This window comes from Equus przewalskii, chromosome 3 (genome assembly GCF_037783145.1).
Source record: "Equus przewalskii isolate Varuska chromosome 3, EquPr2, whole genome shotgun sequence".
Taxonomy (NCBI): Eukaryota; Metazoa; Chordata; class Mammalia; order Perissodactyla; family Equidae; genus Equus; species Equus przewalskii.
In genome coordinates, this window is record NC_091833.1 from 22,153,443 (window position 1) to 22,173,269 (window position 19,827).

Sequence of the window (19,827 nt, forward strand, 5' to 3'; positions counted from 1 at the left end):
GCCTTGTACTGATTTCAGCGTGTGGCCCTCCCTTTCTCCCTAGGTTTCCCTGGCAGGGAGAAGAGAAATTTCTCGTCCTCAGAGAGATGTAAATTGAAGAACCAGAACTGGGCAGTTGGTGGTTTTGCTTTTATTCTTGTTAGAAGAGTAATACTTGTTAATTATTTAAAAATTTGAAAAATACAAAATGTATAAGGAAGACAATATAAATCCCTTTACATTTTGCTGCCCGGAGAAAAGCACAGTTGACGTTTTTCATGTTCATGCAGAAATTTGTATAATTGAGATCACGCTGGAAAATATCCTTGTTTGTACTTGTTTTCCCTTTGTCTTTATTTTAAAACATTTTAAATTAAGAAATCAAAATTAGGGCATAAAGGTACAATTTAACAAATAATATAAGGGAACTACCACTTGAAAAAAATTTCTAAAATATATAAAGAACTCGTACAACTCAACAACAAAAAAATGAAAAACCTGATCGAAAAATGGGCAGAGGATATGAACAGACATTTTTCCAAAGAAGATATACAGGTGGCCAGCAGGCACATGAAAAGACGGTCAACATCACTAATTATTAGGGAAATGCAAATCAAAACTACAATGAGATATCACCTCAAGCCCATCAGAATCACTATAACTAACAAGAGAAAAAATACCAAGTGTTGGAGAGAGTGTGGAGAAAAGGGAACCCTCATACACTGCTGGTGGGAATGCAAACTAGTGCAGCCACTATGGAAAACAGTGTGGAGATTTCTCAAAAAATTAAAAATAGAAATACCATATGATCCAGCTTTTCCACTACTGGGTATTTATCCAAAGAACTTGAAATCAACAATTCAAAGAGACTTATGCACCCCTATCTATGTTCATTGCAGCGTTATTCACAATAGGCAAGATGTGGAAGCAACCCAAGTAGCCATCAATGGATGAATGGATAAATAAAGAAGATGTGGTATATATATATAATGGAATACTACTGAGCCACAAAAAAGACAAAATCATGCCATTTGTGACAACATGGATGGAGCTTGAGGGCATTATGCTAAGCAAAATAAGTTGGACAGAGAAAGACAAATACTGTATGATTTCACTCACATGTTGAAGACGAACAAACACACACCTAGATAAGGAGAACAGATTAGTGGTTCCCAGAGGGGAAGGAGGAGGGTGGGAGGTGAAAGGAGTAAAGGGGCACATGTGTATGGTGATGGATAAAAACTAGACTGTTGGTTGTGAACACGATGCAGTCTATACAGAAACTGATGCATAATAACATACACCTGAAATTTACACAATGTTATAAGCCAATATGACCTCAATAAAATAGTTTACAAAAATAAACCAGAACATCGCCAAAGGTACTTCAGTATCCTTTCCTCCCACAACCTTCCCCACCCTCAGAGGTGAACACTTTCTTGATGAGTAGTTCCTTGCTTTCCTTACAGTTTATCACCTTAAGCAATACAATTAAATTTCCCCCAATTTGACCTTTATATAAGTAGAATCATACCGCATGTATTCTTTTGAGCTTTGCTTTTTTAATTTCATGTTGTCCTTGTAAGATTTATCCTGTTCTTGCATATAGTTACTGTTTTTTTGTTTCTATTACTGTGTGATATTCCGTGTGTGAATATATCACAATTTGCCAATGATCTTTTTAATGGACATTTGAGTTGTTTATAGTTTGGAGCTATGACAGAACATTCTTGACACATCTCCTGGCACACATTTACACAGGTGTCCCTAGTGGATGCTGGGACACGGCGGGTGTCCGGCTCTGATTTTTTCACTTCACACTCTATCATAAGCATTTACTCATGTCAACAAATCTTTATGGAAGACATTATTTTGAAAGGATTTATCATACGCCAATATCTCAGTGCTCTTATTGTCAGACACATTGTTCCTAATTTTTCCCTTTTCCATATAACAGTGTGCTGAATATGGTGATCTTAATGGTTAATGAAGCTCCTAGCACGATCCCATGTCCAAGTAGACGCCCCACCTCCTTCCTTACGTGTATTACCACAGATCTTAGCCTCTCTAGTTTGTGGTTCATAGATCAGTTAGGAAGAACTTTGAAAAGGCTGGGCTGGAAGCAGCTGTTAAGAAATAATAAGAAATTTTTGATTTATTCACAATAATCAAAGACTCAAGGTATGCAAAACAGAGGGTATCCCCAGTAAGGAATTATGGAGCATGAAGACTATGAAAGAAGATACTTATAGCTACTGCTTGTTCAGAGCTTGCTACAAGCCAGGTACTGCACTTCACGCTTATTTGGGTTATCATATTCAGTCTTTGCCATGGCCTTAGGAGGTAAATTCCATATTTTCCAGATGATAGAATAGAGGCTTGGAGAAACTAAATAATGTATCCACAGTTATATGGCTTATAGTGGCAGAGCCTGGACTCAACCCCAGGTCTGAGATCAGAGCCCAGGCTTACTCATCAGGTAATGCTGCCTCCTTACATTATCAAGGACCAGGAACTTTGGGTCTATTCTCTTTTGCTGTGCTCCTGAGAATAGTCAACATGCAGGGCAGAACTCTTTCTACAGTTATAGGAATAGAAATTTAACATTCATAAAGAGCAAAGAACTGCCCAAATGCCCTATACCACCATGTAATCTCCAGCCCGTGCAGACCTCAAGGGGGATTCTGCTAACCTCACATGAAAAGAAAAAAGAGACAAATTACATCTTTGTCAATCACTGATGAACACTGTTTTGATCCAGCCCTTTCTAATGTTCTTTTCATGCTTTTTCTAAGCCTTCCCCGATACAATAAGTTTGCTCAAATATACCATAACTCCTAAATAATTCATATTACCTACCATCTTTTCCTTGATAGGAATTCGTGCTGGGAGAATGTCAAGCAGCCAAAGAAAAGCATCCTTTGGTGACTAGCATCTGGTGGTAGTCAGCATGTTCAGATATTAGGCTTCTAGGGGTCTACAGTATTCCAAAGCACCAGGAAGAAATTTGAATGCTGGCCTCTGAAATCCAAGCCTTCCCATGGAAATTTCACAGAGAAAACACCGTACCTCTAAGGAAACACTGTCCAATAGAATGTTTCTGTGATGAAGAAATATTACGGATCTGCACTGTCTAATACAGTAGCCACTACCACATGTGGCCATTGAACACTTGAAGTGTGGCTAATGCTACTATATTGGAAAGTGCAGTTAAGGTTGTACAGAGCCAATCTCTTTCTTTTTGAGTCTCAGGAAATCTGATGAAAGATAAAGATCTTCTCTCTAGAAAAATGCAGACTTGCTCACCATACAAACACAAAACCATATCCAGTTTCAAGGGGTCCCAAGTTAAGAATCCCTACAAAAGGCTGTGTGTACTTCAGGTGCTTCTCAAAACATCATTTGAAGACAGCTGTCTCCGAGGGACCACTATTCAGCGGGACTCCGTGCTCCATCACTTGCCCTTGGATCTTTACTATCTTTACAGTCTGGGGACCCACCTGAATGGTGAAGAGACCCTGAGTCAGCCACTGAGCCGGAGTCTGATTTTCTCAGGGATCAAGAAGGCTCTTTCTGCTGGTTACACTACCCCCTCCTGCTACCTTTACCCAGACCATTGCTCCTTGTGTACTAGGATTGGAGTTTCTTTACCGCTATCCTTCGCTATGTGTCTTTCCTGCTCCCTGCAAGATTAAGAGAACAATGAGGCTTTCCTTGAGTTCCTTTTCACGTGGGGCTCCAGCATTCCTCAGTATACATCACTCACTGTGCATCAGCCGGCAATGTGGATGTCAAGGTCTGAAACTTGAATGACATTACACTCCCCACATTGGTTACCAGCCCTGTCTTGCTTACCAAAACCTGGTGTTAGACTTGACTAGGGTGCTGGCTAAGTGGCTGGGTTTAGAGAATAGATTCTGGAGGACTAGAGCTTTCTGCTTTGGCTAAGCATCTGCAGGCTGTAGACGTCTGACCTCAGTATCCTAGGGCTCCAGCAGCTTCTGAAGAAATGTGCCAGGAAGGGAATCTTGGTTGCTATAAAGCCTGTTATCAAATGGACACTTGCCTTCAGTAGAAGCTGATTCATTGAGCTGAGCCCTGGGGGTGGACACCTGGATAGGGATCCCCTGGCAATAGAATGGCCCTTATCTCTGTGTTAGAAGTATCGTTTTTCAACAGTGGGAGAACAAGTTGGATTAGGGTAGGTCAGGATGAAGGAAAAGAACATGGTTTTAAGTTTCTCATTGGTTCTTGCTTTCTTGAGGCTCCCAAACAGGGCAGAGAGGGTGAGAAAATGGGAAATAAAAAGCCAGGAGTTTCTCATAAAGCCTAATCTTGTGTGTCTTTGATAGTTCAGGAGCTTGACATTATTGGACAAAGGATGCCTTATCTGGGATCGGGCCAGGATGGGATCTGAGAATTTTCCTCCAGGCTTTCAAAAATCTCCAGAGACTGCTGCAGGCGATCCATGATGGCCCAGTCACAGAGTGTCTGGGGGTGAAATCTGGGGAGATAAAAGGGTGTCTTCTGGTGGGCTGGAACCCGAGGTATCACATTGATCACCAAGGTCTGTCTATTCTAAGCCTAAATAAATTTGCTCCCCTTCACTTTATATCCACAGCCACTGTCTTCACTAGGCTCTCAATTTTTCTTTCTTGAATTTCTGCCAACAACCCCTCAACTCTTCCCTGTACCTCCAGTCCTAGCCCCTGCAGTCTTTGCTCCACCCTGCAGTTAGAGTGAGCTTTCAATGTCTAGATCCGATCCCTATCGCTTCTCTGATGGCAGTACTGCAATGGAGCTCATTATAGTCAGGATGAAAACTGCTTGGTGTGTCTTTAAGCACCTTTTAGGAGCTGGTGTTTCACTACTCTCCGTCATAATCTCCTTCATGCAATAAATTCCAAAAATATTTGTTGGGGGTCTGTTACATACTCGGCTCTGCTCTAGGCCCTGACAACATCAGTGAACAAAACAGACGAAATTCTCTGCCTTTGTGGAGCTTGCATTCGATTGGATGGGAGACAAACATATAAATAAAATGTGTAGTATATCAGATTGTGGTAAGTGCTATGAAGGAACTAAGGAGAGAAGAAGAGGGAGATTGTGGCTGGGGGTGGACTTTGTTCCAATTTTAAAAAGAGGGGTCAGGGAAAGCAACATTCTAGTCTGGACCTGAAAGACGTGAGGGGGGAAAAACCCCCAAGAAAATAGCTGAGGAAAGACCATTCATGCAAAGGGAACAGGCAGCTATAGAGGCACTAAGCCAGGAACTGCAAAGAAAGTAGCGTGAGAGTGAGTCAGAGTGAGTCAGAGGGAGAGTAGTAAAAGAGGAAGTGCAGAGATAACAAAGGGCAGAGTGGGACAAATTGTGTAGGAATGCATTAGTCCTTACTAGTTGGGAAGTCCTTACTAGTTCTCCTAATTGGGAAGCTACTGGTGAGTAAGAGTTTAGGAATGATTCATATTCTAAAAAGATCATTTGAGATACAGTGAGGGGAAGAAACCATAAGAGGGTCAAGGGCAGAAGCTGGAAGATCAGCTAGTTGGCTAGGCAAGAGACCAGGGGCTTGGATCACGGTAGTAGCCATGAAGGCAGTGGATTCTAAAATATCTACGAAAACATGTGTTTTAAAGGTAGGATCAAATAACTCACTGATGGATCAGATGTGGGGATGAGATTAAGAGAGCAGTCAAGGCTGGCTCAAAGATATGGTTGCCATTTTAAAAAACAGGAAGAATTAGGTTTTGGGGTGGAAATCAGGAGTTTGATTTTGGATATGTTAAGTTAAAGTGCCTATTGGATATCCAAGTGGGAATGTTGAGCAGGTAGTTGGATATATAAGTCTAGAGTTCAAAGGAGGGGTCCAGGCTGGAGATATACATTTAAGAGTCATCAACATAGAGATGGTATATAGACCTAAAAGGCTGAATGAGAACACTCAGAAAGAGTGAGAAGATGGAGACGAGAACAAAGGAAACCATGAAGGAGTAACCAGCAAGTTAGGAGGAAAACAGAGTGAATATGGTGTCCTGGAAGCCAAAAGAATAAAGTGTTTCAAGGAGAAAGGAGTCATCAATTGTGTTAAAAGCTTCAGAAAGATTAGGAAGGATAGAGACTGTATATTGATCATTGGATAGAGCAACATAGATGTCATTAACAACCTTGAGAAGAGGACATCCTGTGGAGTCATAAACATGAAAATCTGATGGGAGGAAAGGAATTGGAGGTATGGAGGATAACCAACTCTTATTATCTAAAGAGGAGGAGAAATGGGACAGTGGTTGGGAGGGGAAGTGAAGTCAAGAGACAGGTTTTTTTCCCTTTAAAGATGGGAGAAACAACAGCTGTTTTATTTGCTAATGGAAATGATCCAGGAGAGAGAGGAGAAAGGTTGGAGTGATGGAATCAGGTATACGCAAGTGGAGGAGTTGGCCTGAGTTAGGAGCACGTACACATCATCTTTTTTTCTTTTTCTTTCTGCTTTTTCTCCCCAAAGCCCCCCCATACATAGTTGTATATCTTAGTTGCAGGTCCTTCTAGTTGTGGCACGTGGGACGCCACCTCAATGTGGCCTGATGAGCAGCGCCATGTCCGTGCCCAAGATCCGAACCAGTGAAACCCTGGGCCACCATAGCAGAGCGCTCGAACTTAACCACTCGGCCACAGGGCCGGCCCTCACATCATCTTTACTAATGGGAGGGAAGGCAAAGTATATGAGTACAGATACAGTTAGGTGGAGCGATGATATTCTAGGAGTTTGTGGACATTCTGTTCTTATTGTTTTTATTTTCTCAGCAAACTAGTTGACAAGGTTGTCATCTGAGTCTGAGGATGGGGAGGAAGTTATGGAAAGTTTGAAGAGAGAGGAGTAGGGAGAGAACGGCCATCTGTGAGGATAGGTTAGTGACTATGCTAGGGTAATGTAAATGGGACTGATAGTGACATGGAAGACCTTTCTGAGGTAAGTGGTCATAAACTTAAAATGAGAGCAGCTGGCACAGGTGTGTGAGTTTTCCAGCCATGTTCAGTGGCTGCACTTGTGCAGGCATAGGTGGAGAGTTCAATTTAATTAAGGCTTGTCTTCTGTTAGGAAAGGACAATGAAGTGAGAGAGGGGGAAAGGGAAGCAAGGGTGTAATCGAAGGAGTTATTATAACAATGGGCCATGGAATCTAAGCCAGACAAGAGGTGAAACAAGGACATGAGGGGAACAACTGAGCTAAGAGGACAAGCTTTTTGGAGAAGAGAAGGTCAAGGATTTTAGAAATTGGCATCTTGGAAGGATCATCTATAAAAATATTGAGATCATGTAGGAGCGGCGTTGGAGAGTGACAGTGGACATACGCCTGCAATGAGGGTAGCATAGTCTGGCTAACATCAGAATCAAAGCTGGATAGTTTTAGGAAGGAGGGAGGCAGAATGGTCTGGAAGCAGCAATGAGGAACAAGGAGGACACCTATTCCACTGCGGCATGTGGGAGAAAAACAGCCACTGCTTGAGAGGGCTGCAGAGGAAGCAGTGTCCTCAAAGGAGCCCTAGGTTTCCTTTAGCACAAGAAGACGAAGGCAAAATTCAGAGACTTTGAGGAAAGAGGGATTTTGCTGATCCTGACAATGAATTCCTGAGAGTTTCAGGAGATGAGGAGGGTAGGATATGGTGTCAGAAAACGGGATGGACAGGGCCATTTGGGATGAAATGCAAGGGGTAAGGAGCTACCCAGGATCCTGGGCTTCTTGTGTGATTGGCACAAACCAGGATAAAGGGGATCGTGATAACAGATAACGAGGTCTCAAGGCAGATAGTGGTGGCCAAACTGTGAATACTGAGGAAAGGGAGGTGGGAAGGAGAGTCTGAGGTGCCCGCTCTTTACTCTTGGCAATGATGATGTGGAGGCCATGGGAGAGGTGTTGTCTTATCCAGAGCACCTAAAATTCTAGAAATTTAGAAACCTCATCTTGGAGATAAATAGTATCACTGCTTCTGCAAATGATGCAAAGCGTCTGCAGTCAGCTTGACTGAAGGAAGGGGAGTTTTGATTGAAGGAAGAAAGGGAATTAATGGTGGAGCATGAAACAGTGAAGGCAGGGTAGTTCTCCAGGAGATTTTACAGGAGTTCCTGGGTGCTCACCCATGTGACAAGAAGTCTGGGCCTAGTCAGTTGGGGCTGTCACAATGGCCCTGTGACGTTGGTAGGTGCCTTCTTTCTGTAGACATTCAACATAATGCTTTTTGCCTCACTGTCATAAGAAGGCTGATGCACATCTAGGAGTCACACCTAAATTCCAGACAGGAAATGGGGAAAAGGTTAACAGGTGAAGGGTATATGCATCCCAAGAGACAAAGATGCAGAAGTACTTACACTCTCTGAAGTTCTTAGCTACTGTGGGTTGTTCTGTTTAAAGCACATTCTTCCTTTATTATCCAGCTATCTTCCATCTTCCCTTTCAAAATTCAACTCCAGTCAGCAGCATCACCTCTCAGAAACCATTCCTTATCTCCCTAGGCCGAGTTAGATGCCTCTGGTGTGTGTGTTCAGAGCCTTGGATAGATCATAGTGATGACCCCAATTCTCCCATCTCTGTACCCACGCCCTGTGCCATATAACTCTGATTCAGGTCTCAGCTATGCAACTTGCTTTGACCAATGGGATATTTTTAAGCAGAAGCTTAAAAACCGCTTGTGCAGTTGGGCATGCTCTTCCTCTGTGTCTAAGCCACCGCCATGAGGACATACCTACTGGAGGATGAGACACACGGAGAGCTGAATCATCATGGTAAGGCCATCCTAGATCAGCCAACAGCAGCTAACCCCAAACACATCAGTGAGCCCAACCAAAACCAGCAGAATTGCCGTGGCAACCACCCCCAGATGCGTGAGAAATTAACAGATATTGTTCTATCCACTGAAGTTATGTGGTTGGTTGTTACTCAGCATCATTGTGGCATTGGATCATTGATACACAGTCCCTTGAGCATAGCTCTGTCACAAGCCTTATCCCTGTCTCCTGTATTAATGTTAGGGGGCTCTGTTAGGACAGGGCCACCTTTTATCTGTGTAAGTCTAGCACTTGTCACAATGCCTGGAGCATAGAAGGTGCTCAGTGAAAGCTTGTGGAAGGAATGAATGAATGAACCTTTGTTCAACCTTTATAAAGGAACTTAATGCTCTGCACACAACAGGTACAAAATTCCCCATAACTAAACAATGTAATCAAATCAACAAACCCACAGAAAACCTGGTTCAACAAGATACGTGAAGCTACAATAAAAAATAAACTCTCATCACAGATTAAAGTGCTTTTCTACCTCAAGTATAATGGTCATTTCTTAAACATTGGGCACTTGATTTTATATTTTATTATACTGTATAGAACAATTTAAAGATAATCTAAATTCTATAAATACACTTTAAAGGGCAGAGTGTAAATAAGTGGCTATGACTCAGTCTAGATATCCTTACCATTATCTTCAGTACACAATACCAAACCATTGTGCTACTGATATTTCCTAAATCATGTCAAGAAACTTGCATTGCTTAAAATTGTATAACATTATTTGTATCAATATAAAAAAAACGAGGAAGAGAGAATTTCCACTAGGGATCTGCAGAGGAAATTATATCTAGTAGCCTAGTCAGGTATGGGCTGGGAAGGTGAGAATGTCATCCTTATGAAAGGTCAATGATCGCATGGTGTGGCATGTTTTGGAGACACTGAGCAATCTCGTTTTGCCAAAGAAGAGGGTTTCCGTAGAGAAACAGTAAAAAAGGCTGAGAGTAGGAGGGCGGGAAGAAGCCCAGTTGTGGTTTGAATATAAGGTTAGGGTCATTTTAACATTATCTTTTCCTCAGCAGGAGACAGTTACAACTTTTGAGCAAGGGAGTAAAGTAATGAAGCATTAGGTCAATCTGAGCTGCTAGACTACAGTGGTATGCTGTGGGATGGTTTTTGCAGAAACACATTGAAAAGTCATATCAAATAATTTAATAACAAAATACTACTATGCAGATGATGTTAGCATTTATTTGAAAATCACGTCTCATTAAAGTCTAAATTTTTACTGGATGCAAATGACCAAGAAATTATTTTGGGATCATAAGGTTTGCTATTCTCTTCGTTACAGTCATTTAGCCCGTTGTCCATTGGGAGTCTATAAATTATTTGGGTTTTTTTTTTTTTTGGCTGTTGAGTTGTCTCATTTTCTTCTAGTTTTCTCCTGCTGGTCTAGTTCTGTGAAAAACTAATTACAGCTGGGGGTAGAGGTCAGAAGAATGAATGAGACTCCATGTATCGCAAACCAGAATCAACATTTGGTTAAACTGTTCTAAGCGCTCTTTCCAAGAGCATATCTCACCTGAGTTGTAGTAGCACTTACCTGTCGGGTGTGAGGGTGTCGTGTCGTTTTGTCCTTGAAAAGTGTTTTATTATTCACTAATTGTATTTGCTTTGTGGTGCCACTATTTCTTTTTATGCAAGTGGAACTTAGAGTCAGGAAGGATAAATATCCAAAATCTCACGTCATGTTGGCGATAGAAGCATGTCTTCACACTGCCTTCCTCTATACCTGTATTTTCTAGAATGTTCTCCCCTCCACTGTACTCCCATTCCACCTTACAAACTCCTATTTAGCTTTCTGAACCCTGCTCAGACATGCCTTGTCTGTGCAACCTTCCCTTATCCCCAAGCTCAGTTGTGTCTCCTCTCCCTCCCTGTCCACCCACAGAATCATCCTCCGGGTTGTACAAACTTCTGTAATTACGTACATTCCTTTACATGTCTGTCTCCCCTATTGGACTGTAGGGGCCTTGAGGGTCTTCCCTTTTGTGTCCCAGCACCAAGCATAGTGTCTGGTACACAGCAGGTGTTCATTTAATGTTGTTGAATCCAAGGGGAAAGAATCTAAACACAAAGAAGGAAATTCTAAACTCGGCTAATCGTCCAAGCAAAAGATAAAGGGGCAAGATGTAAAACTATCCTAACTTAGATTCATTCTTTCCTTTCTTTAAAATGTGTGGGAAAGGAGGTTTCACAGCCCTCCTGCGGCCATCCATCCAGGAGATGTCAGCGCGGCCGCCTTCGGGTATTCCTGGGGCTCTCCGGGCAGGGCGCGCCAAGCACGTAGACCTTGACCCCTCGGGGCGCCCGGCAGAGCGCGGCTGCCTTGGCCTTCTTGCTGCGGGCGTGGATGCTCACTCTACTTCATTGTCCTCCTTTTGTCACATTTCCTCCATCCAGGAACTTTTCTTTCGAGATCCGCCTTGGCCGCCACATACTCCTCCACCCCCTGCCTCCCAGCGCGGGCCTCCGGGAGAGGGAGAGCGGGCCAGAGGCGCGGGCCGGTGGCGGCGGGAGGGGGCTTCCTCCTCTGGGCCCAGGGATGTTTTCTTTTACACAGTGAATGTTCCGTCCAGTGTTTAAAATCTGTCATCAGACAGGCGTGAAGTGTAATCAACAGGCTGTGAGGACTGAATGAACGTGACCACTATTTATTTAGGAGGTGAGGAGGAAGTCTACCCTGGCAGGCCGGCACTTGCAGCTTTTTTTAGCTCCGTGTGGACAGAAAAGCTGGTCCCGCTGGCTTAGGGCTGAATCTGGCAGGTGCATCTTATGGAAACGGAGTCCTGAAGCTCACCACGCAGCCCAGTCCTCAGGATGCCCAAAGAACCAGGAAGGAGCAGGCGTGGGTCAGGGGTCGGGTAGGGGCCAGTTAGGGGAGGTTGAGGGTAGACCACCGGCAGAGCTGTGCCGTTGCCCCCCTGAATTCTTCAAGTGTGTAGTAAGAGGGGACCCAGGTGGTCCTACTGCTCCAGCTCTAGGGTGTCCTTCCAAGCCCTTTCCCAGGTGACACAGTAATTGCCCGGCCCTGCCCCTCACCCTCCCTGCATTCCATCCAGGGAACGACTTAGGTTAAAGTCACCGCAGGCAGCAGGCCCCAGGCTAGAAATGCGTGGAAAGAGCGTTTGGCCTGGGAGAAAAGAGCGAAGCAGAGGTAACCGGTGCCTTGGAACAGAGGAAGGAGCAAAGGGAAAAGAAGCACAGATGATGATTTTTGCTTGTATTTTTCTCTAGCAAATCTCCACAGTAGGATATTTTAAGCTAGTATAGGGACAGTTTTCCTAAACACATAATATAATCACATAAAACACGTATTAATATCATCTATATGGAGCCTTGAAATTAACAAACTTTTCTTTCTTTAAAAAACGCCAATATCTTAGACCTAATGTTGCCGGTGACAGTAACAGTCAAGGTTCCCATAAGAAACGGAGACTCCCTAAGTTGGAATTCAGAAGGAAATTCCTTCCAAACGATCAATTTACAGAAATGTGAGCAGCATCAGGGGATCAACAAGAGACCTGAGGTACCCAGGGTCCCGCAAGAGCAGGAAGCCGTTAGCACCTCGAGGCCTGAAGTGGGAAGGGGACCTCTGTGACAGCCAAAGGTGTGGGAGAGGGGCCTCTTTGTGGAGGAAGCAACCACTGCCGAAACTTGGGTGATGAGAAGGGAAGGAGTAGGGAAAGAAGTGCCTGACTCTCTGGTTTCCTGCAGATTGGCTTGTACCTCGGCTGAACCCAGGTGGAAGCCAGAAGGCAAAGGAGCCCATTGGTGCGGTCCTCAGGGATCAGCCTCCCAGGGCCCAGAGTAGGCAGAGAATGGATCTGGAAGGGAGAGGGGACACACAGGGTCGTAACTAAGCAGAGTCAGGGCCAAGATTGGGATGGCGAGTGAGGCTGAATGGGGCGAGTGCAGGGTTGGATCCTGCCTTTATTTAAAATTTAGGTATTGTGTCATCCTGGGTTTTTGGAAATAATTTTGATTTTTAAAAAATATTACATTCAAATATTATTTATCTTGATGACTGAAATTTTAGCGCCCCCACCCCCGTAAATTTTGCACCCGAGGCAAATGCCTTGTTTCACCTCACCCTGATCCTGGTCTTGACCTTGTTCTCTCTGGATAGGAGGACTGTGGTACTTATTTTCTCATTTTTGCTCACCTGTATGTTGTAACTTTTTAAAATGAGCATGTATTCCTTATATAATAAAAACAATTAAATGCAAAAATACCTTCTTTGCGAATAGGAATCCTTTGTTCATGTAACATGGAGCAGACTCAGCAGAAAAATCAAATGTTTGTTGAATGAGTGAATAAAAGAATATGTACATCAGCCCTATTCCAAAATCCTTTCTCTTCTCAAGTTCTAACTCAAATGCCACTTTCTCATGAAACATTTCCTTGTATCCCCAATCACATTAGCCTACAAAGGCCTGCACAGTGTGTGCATGGGCCGCCTCCATCTCTTCATATCCCCCACTTACCTCCTGCCGCCCTCCCTCCCTCCTATTCACTCGCTTGGCTCCACTACACTGGCCCCCTCCGGGCTATTGCTCCTGGCGCGTGGGGGGCAATTGATAAATATTTGTTGCATGAATGAATGAATGCAACTTCCCCCTCTTTTCTATCATTCTTGAGATGATCTGTTTTGTTCTAGATATGTGTTTATCTTCCCTACTCTTAAGCAACTCAGGCCATCTTACTCACTTTGTTATGACCCTCGGTGCCCGGCACAATGCTTGCTATGTAGTTAATAATAAATCTTAACAACAACAGTAGGAAGTGCCATCATTTGGGTAATTGCTATTAGCCAAGCACTGTATTAAGCATTTATAAGTATCACCTCACATATATTTAAACGAAGGTTAGAATACAACATTTGCAGGAATCCACATAGTCATAAAAGGGACCTTCCGTTATTAGTCCCACTTTTCAACTAGAGAAGCTGAGGCCTAGAGAGGTTAAGTAACTTACCAAAAGTCACATTGCTAATAAGTGGCATTACAACAAAGTGCAATTCTACATTACATCAAATCGGCAGTTCTCAAAGAGTGGTCCAGGAACCACTGGGGTCCCCAAGACCCTTCAGGGGGGCTGTACTGCAAAACCACTCTTGTGTGCATACTATGGTTTTCACGAGGCCACCTGCCATGTGATCTCAAACACCTCAGATGCGGAAGCAGAGATGAGAATCCAGCTGTCTTGTATTCAGCCAGACTAATTTCAAAAATGTAAAATAATGCCAATCTGTTCACTTAGTTTTTTTCTGTTTTCGAAAATATAGTTATTTTTTTATAAAACATGTTATTTACATTAACAAGTAATATGTTTATTATGCTTAATTTAAAATAATCAATATTTAAAAAAACTTATCAGGGTCAAGTTCCAATATGGTAAATATTGATAGATATGGCCCACATAAACAAAAACTCTTTAGGGTTCTCAATATCTTTAAGAGTATTAAGGGCCCTGAGATCAAATTGCTTGAGTATAGATGTATTAGATAAAATTTTAAGTTTCTTCCGAAGTCTGAAATGTAAGAGTTCTCTGTTCCTGAAGCAGTTTAGATCATATAGAACTTTTACAGAGCGGGGGCAGGGGCTCAGGATCATTAATCAGTCTCTGGGTCAGCTGAGAAAGAGGGGCAGGCCTGGGACCTGACCCCATGCCTAGGTTTTGCATGGTTTGACTGGTCTTGGTTACCTGGGTTTATTCTGATCTTAACTGCTCTATGGACCTCCGGAAACTTCTTTTCCAGTCTTGGGCTCCCAGTTATGATTGAGTACTCCGAGACTCATTATTTCATTCGTTTCTCCTTCATCCTCTTTTTTTAATGCTTATGTGATCTGTCAGTTTTTACCTTGACCCTTGAGTAGACCTTGCTGCCAACTTTCTATACTTAGTCTTCCGTAACAAAGGTCTGACAATATCCAAACCCTTCCTGCACTACGGATTAACCCCAATGGTTTATTTCATGTTGCCCATGGTATGTACAGGATTACAGCACATTTCATGTTTTGAATTCTTTCTCATTGATTACCTCTGGGGAAAGGAACGGAGTGGTAGGAGAGAAGAGGTGGAAGGAAAACTTACTCTTTTGCAACAGCTTTTATATTACTAGTCAAAAACCACGAAACTTTCTTCAAATGAAGCAAACAGCCCATCTTTCCTGAATTGTGATTATTTCTAAGGACTTCCTTGTTTGGCTGGCAGTGTTCCACGCAGGGGGATCATCTTGCAGCACGGTCGCAGAAGTAGGAAGTGTGTTACAGATCACTGGACAGTCAAGAATGAGTGTGTATTTTAGGATGGAGACTGCCTTTGGGTGCTTCAGGTTTTTGTTTCTTCCTCCTTCAGTTAACTGTGTCACAGTTTTATGGAATAGACAAAGAGCATTAATTGGATTCTTTTACTTTATGAAAATGATGATTTAAAAAAAAATCTGGATGTACTATAAAGTTAGATCGTACTACGCATTGTATATAGTATACATACTGGCTATCCCTCATTCGTTCTGTTTATTTGCTGGCTTTTAATTTAATTAGTCATTTCTTTGTGCTCTGCTTTTGTTGGTTTCTTGGTATTTTCCCAGGCTGATGCATTTGGAGAAAGGAGGTAAGTGTAGGTGCTATTCCCAACCAGCTCACTTGGTTGTTGTGAGCTCTTTGGCAAATCTTGCCCTAGGTGTCCATGATGCCCATCTGTCACACAAGGGCAAGTCTTGCTTTTAGGGACAGTTAGGAGGGAAACACAGGACCCAGACAACAAGTCATTGGGAAAGTTAAAAGTGCTATTTAAACCTAAGTAGTATTATTAACTCATGATTAATTCTCAAAATACCATGGGAAGGAAACAGGAAACCAGATATTGGTTCCACTTTCCAGATTACAACAATTAAGCTAAAGAATGTTCTCCAAGTTCTGAAGCAAATTAGTGGTCAAGTGTGCTATATCTGCCTTTTCCCAGTCCAAGGAAATATCCTTGAAGCCAGAGGTGAGCTGTCAGTGGTCTTCAAACTGGGAACAGCAGCATAGACAGTTCTAAGGGAATCCGTTTCTAGATCTTCAGCTTCATATTCCTTCTCGGAAAGCAGACCAGCTTGCCCCTGCTGGTTCTCCTTTCCTAAACCCCTTTTATAATCTGCCCTTCTCTCGCTTTCACAAAAGGAATGCAGGCTCTTAATCTGCCGGAACTACCTGGGGGAGTCAAAACCTCTAGGTCACCAAACAAAGGGATACTTTGAAATATGGATTTCTAAAAAGCTTCCTTTAATAATTAATCAAAGGGGAAAAAAAACCTGCCTACCATTTGTCTTCCATTGTCTTGTACGTTTTCTTATTAGGAAGTATTGGCCTGCATTGGGATATTCTGAATTTGAATGCTGTGGAGAGCGATAAGTGGGGTGGAAATGACTTTGCCTCCTCTGCCTCTGGTTTATTGTTGAAGAAAGCTTTGCTCCTAGCAACAACCCCGTGAAAGCGAAGCAAACATCACATCCTAAAAGTGCCTTTCTCCCTCCATATTTAAGGTAAACCATTCCATTCAGTACATTCCATTCACTACTCACCCCTCACCCTGGGACATATCTCTTGTGGAAAGAAAAGTTCCTCCAAAGGGGTACAAGTTTGTACAGCTGATTCTTTTCAAGGAAACTTGGATGTGGTCTGGGACTAACAATTTATTCAAGATATCTTACTGGATAAGTTACTGGATAAACTTGCCAACAAAAGTTTTATGTGATTTCTTTCAGATTTTCTGTACATTAATCAGTCTGGTAGTTAAAGGTCATTTAATCAAAGTGTATCCTGAAATGTTTATTCTAGTAGCAGTCAATCCTCATTTTATTTTACAAAATGTTTAATGATGCAAATGCTGGACCAACTAGTGCAATAGACACCTTTCTCTTTCATAGGGAAAGTTCAATCAGGATGTCTAGCAAAATTAATAAAGTTAATTCTGATTTTTATACCTCATTTTATTTAATTATTTTCAAAAGCTGAACACCTGATATTGATATGTGCACATGCACATATCAAAGGAATAACATATCTTCCCTCATATTCTTGCTTTGTAAATAACTTACAATGTTAGCTGCACATTATATTGGAGTATTATGATTAAGTGATGGCAAATTGAATAATTATCTTGTTTTTATAAATTATTCTAAATGAGAATAAATTTAATTATATGACAGTTACATTATTTGATTCTTTCCTGCTTTTAGTAGTGTATCTTACAAGATGTGTTCGATAATTTATTTCTGAGTAATTTTTATAATATTCTTCAAAAATTCTTAATAACACATTTATTTGAATTTTAAAAGCCAGAAAGAAGTTAGCTCTGAGTTAGTTTATTGGTTTGAAAGTGAGGATCAGAGTTGCCAATTAGGTCGTATGGTGAGTATTTTCCATGAATGGAATGAGATAAATCTCTAAGATTTTTAACAAAAATGTATTTAAAATATGGGATGAGATAAAGCTATTTTTATTGAAAAAAGACTGTATTGGCTATGGTGTATTGGAATTAATTAATTTATTTATTTATTTTGCTAAGAAAGATTTGTCCTGAGCTAGCATCTGTTCCAATCTTCCTCTTTTTGCTTAAGGAAGATTAGCTCTGAGCTAACATCTGTGCCAGTCTTCCTCCATTTTTTATGTGGGATACCGCCACAGCAGGGCTAACAAGTGGTGTAGATCCCCAGCCAGGATCGGAACCCACAAACTTGGGCTGCCAAAGAGGAGCTCTGAACTTAACCACTATGCCACGGGGCCAGCCCCCCGGAATTAATATTTTGATTTTCCCAATATATTCTGAGTATATCAGATTAAACAAGGTGTCTCTTAAGTGAAAGAGAATCAAGTATAATTAATTATAATTATATAATTCTCAACATTACTGAGTATGTAATACGATAATTAATGATAATTCTTGGAAGTTTTTTGAGTATACTAGTGTTCAGAAATTGAGAAAGTAAATGGCTCCAATAACTAGGCAACAAAATTCTTTTGTGGATTTCCAATGATTTATTTTCATCAAATTGAAGGAGAAACTTGTAATGAAGTGATGGATCTAGGCAGTGATCATTAATGGCTGCTAAAACCATTAGATGAAAAGCTGATAGGAAACTTGATAATGAGTAGATGATACTCAGCCCACTGATTAATCCTATCACAAAAAGGAGACATTCAAACTTTATGTACCTGTAGGGAAATAGGAAGGCCCCACACCCATCACCTATGAAAGATTCTTGCCTCAGTATCAAATCTGAATCTGACCAAGTCTCGAGATCTAAATATCAATTTTCAGGAAATACAGAGGCCAAAGAGATGTAATTAGCAAAATCCGAGAATGTGAAAAACTCTATAGAACAAATGACCCAGTTTTTCAACAAATCAATTGCAAGAGAAAAGAAAAACAAGGAGGAAAAATCTATGGATTAAAAGAGACTTAAGGGAAATATCAGCCAAGCGCAATTTGTGGACCTTGATAGGCTCTTGGGTTGAAAACCAACGCTAAAATCCAAACCAAAAAAACAGCACGTATGAGACGACCCAGGAGAATTTGAACATTGACTGGATGTTGGATGGTTTACACATTTGAGGTGTACTGGTTTGTTTTAAAAAAATCCTTATTTTTTAGAGATATAGAGAGAGGTATTTACAGATGAAGTGTTATGATACCTGGGATTTGCTTCAAAATAATCCAGCAGTAGTGAAGGGGTCGGGGCAGAGGGCAGATGGTGGGGAAGGGTAGAGATGAAACAAGCTTGGCCATGGGTTGACAAAATTGTTGAAGCTGCATGGTGGTCACACGGAGATTCATTTTATTCTTCTTCTACATTTGCGTAGACTTGAACTTTTCAATAATAAAAATTAAAAGATAAATCAAAAACAAATCTAAAAAAATAAACTCATTGAAGAAGCACCTAATCTAGCTGTCAATGGAAAGATCCCTAAAACTAATTTTTTTTTCCTTTTTTTTGAGGAAGATTAGCTCTGAGCTAACTGCTGCCAGTCCTCTTCTTTTTGCTGAGGAAGACTGGCCCTGAGCTAACATCTGTGCCCATCTTCCTCTACTTTATGTGTGGGACGCCTACCACAGCATGGCTTGCCAAGCGGTGCCATGTCTGCACCTGGGATCCAAACCAGCGGACCCCGGGCCGCTGAGAAGCGGAGCGTGTGAACTTAACTGCTGTGCCACTGGGCCGACCCCTAAAACTAATTTTTGATGATTAACCACTGTGTGATTTTTGGCATATACCTTGAAAGGATTGAGTGACTGACATTGATACAACAAAACTCTCCATTCCCAGCTACTTATGTTTGTGAGAACAGTGCCTAAATGTATAGAGACAAAATCAAGAAATGAGAGTTTATGCTGAACGCTTTCATTTTAGCAAGAGGTAATATTTATCCATGAATGTGTGAACAAACAGGAAAAAAAAAAAAGCCCTATCTACTCTATTAAGAGATCTGTATTTTCAACAATTTTTTTCTTTTTGTGTTTAATAATTATATTATTAATCAAAATTTGTGATATTTATGATGTTTTGATCAAGTGTATACTACTACCAGTTATAACAACCCAATCCCGAAGAAATTCTTAATATTTGGATCCTTCGGTAACAGGGCACTAAAAAAAAAACCTTTAAAAATTACACAAGGATAAAGATCTGTAGGGAAATGTAATGGAAATATAATTTCAAGGAGAAAAAGGAGTGATATAAAATACGTGACGGTTAAAGAAGAGTTTCTTCACAACAAACGCACAGATAGAGACTGGATTGGTGGTTACCAGAGGGGAAGGGGGGAGGGAGGAGCGCAAAAGGGGTGATGTAGGCACATGTGTGTGCTGATGGGTGGTAATTAGTCTTTGGGTGGTGAACATGATGTAATCTACACAGAAATCGAAATATAATGTTGTATATCTGCAATTTATATAATGTTATAAACCAATGTTACCTCAAAAAACAAAAAGAAGAAAAGGTTGTTCATGTATTTTCAAAAATAGGT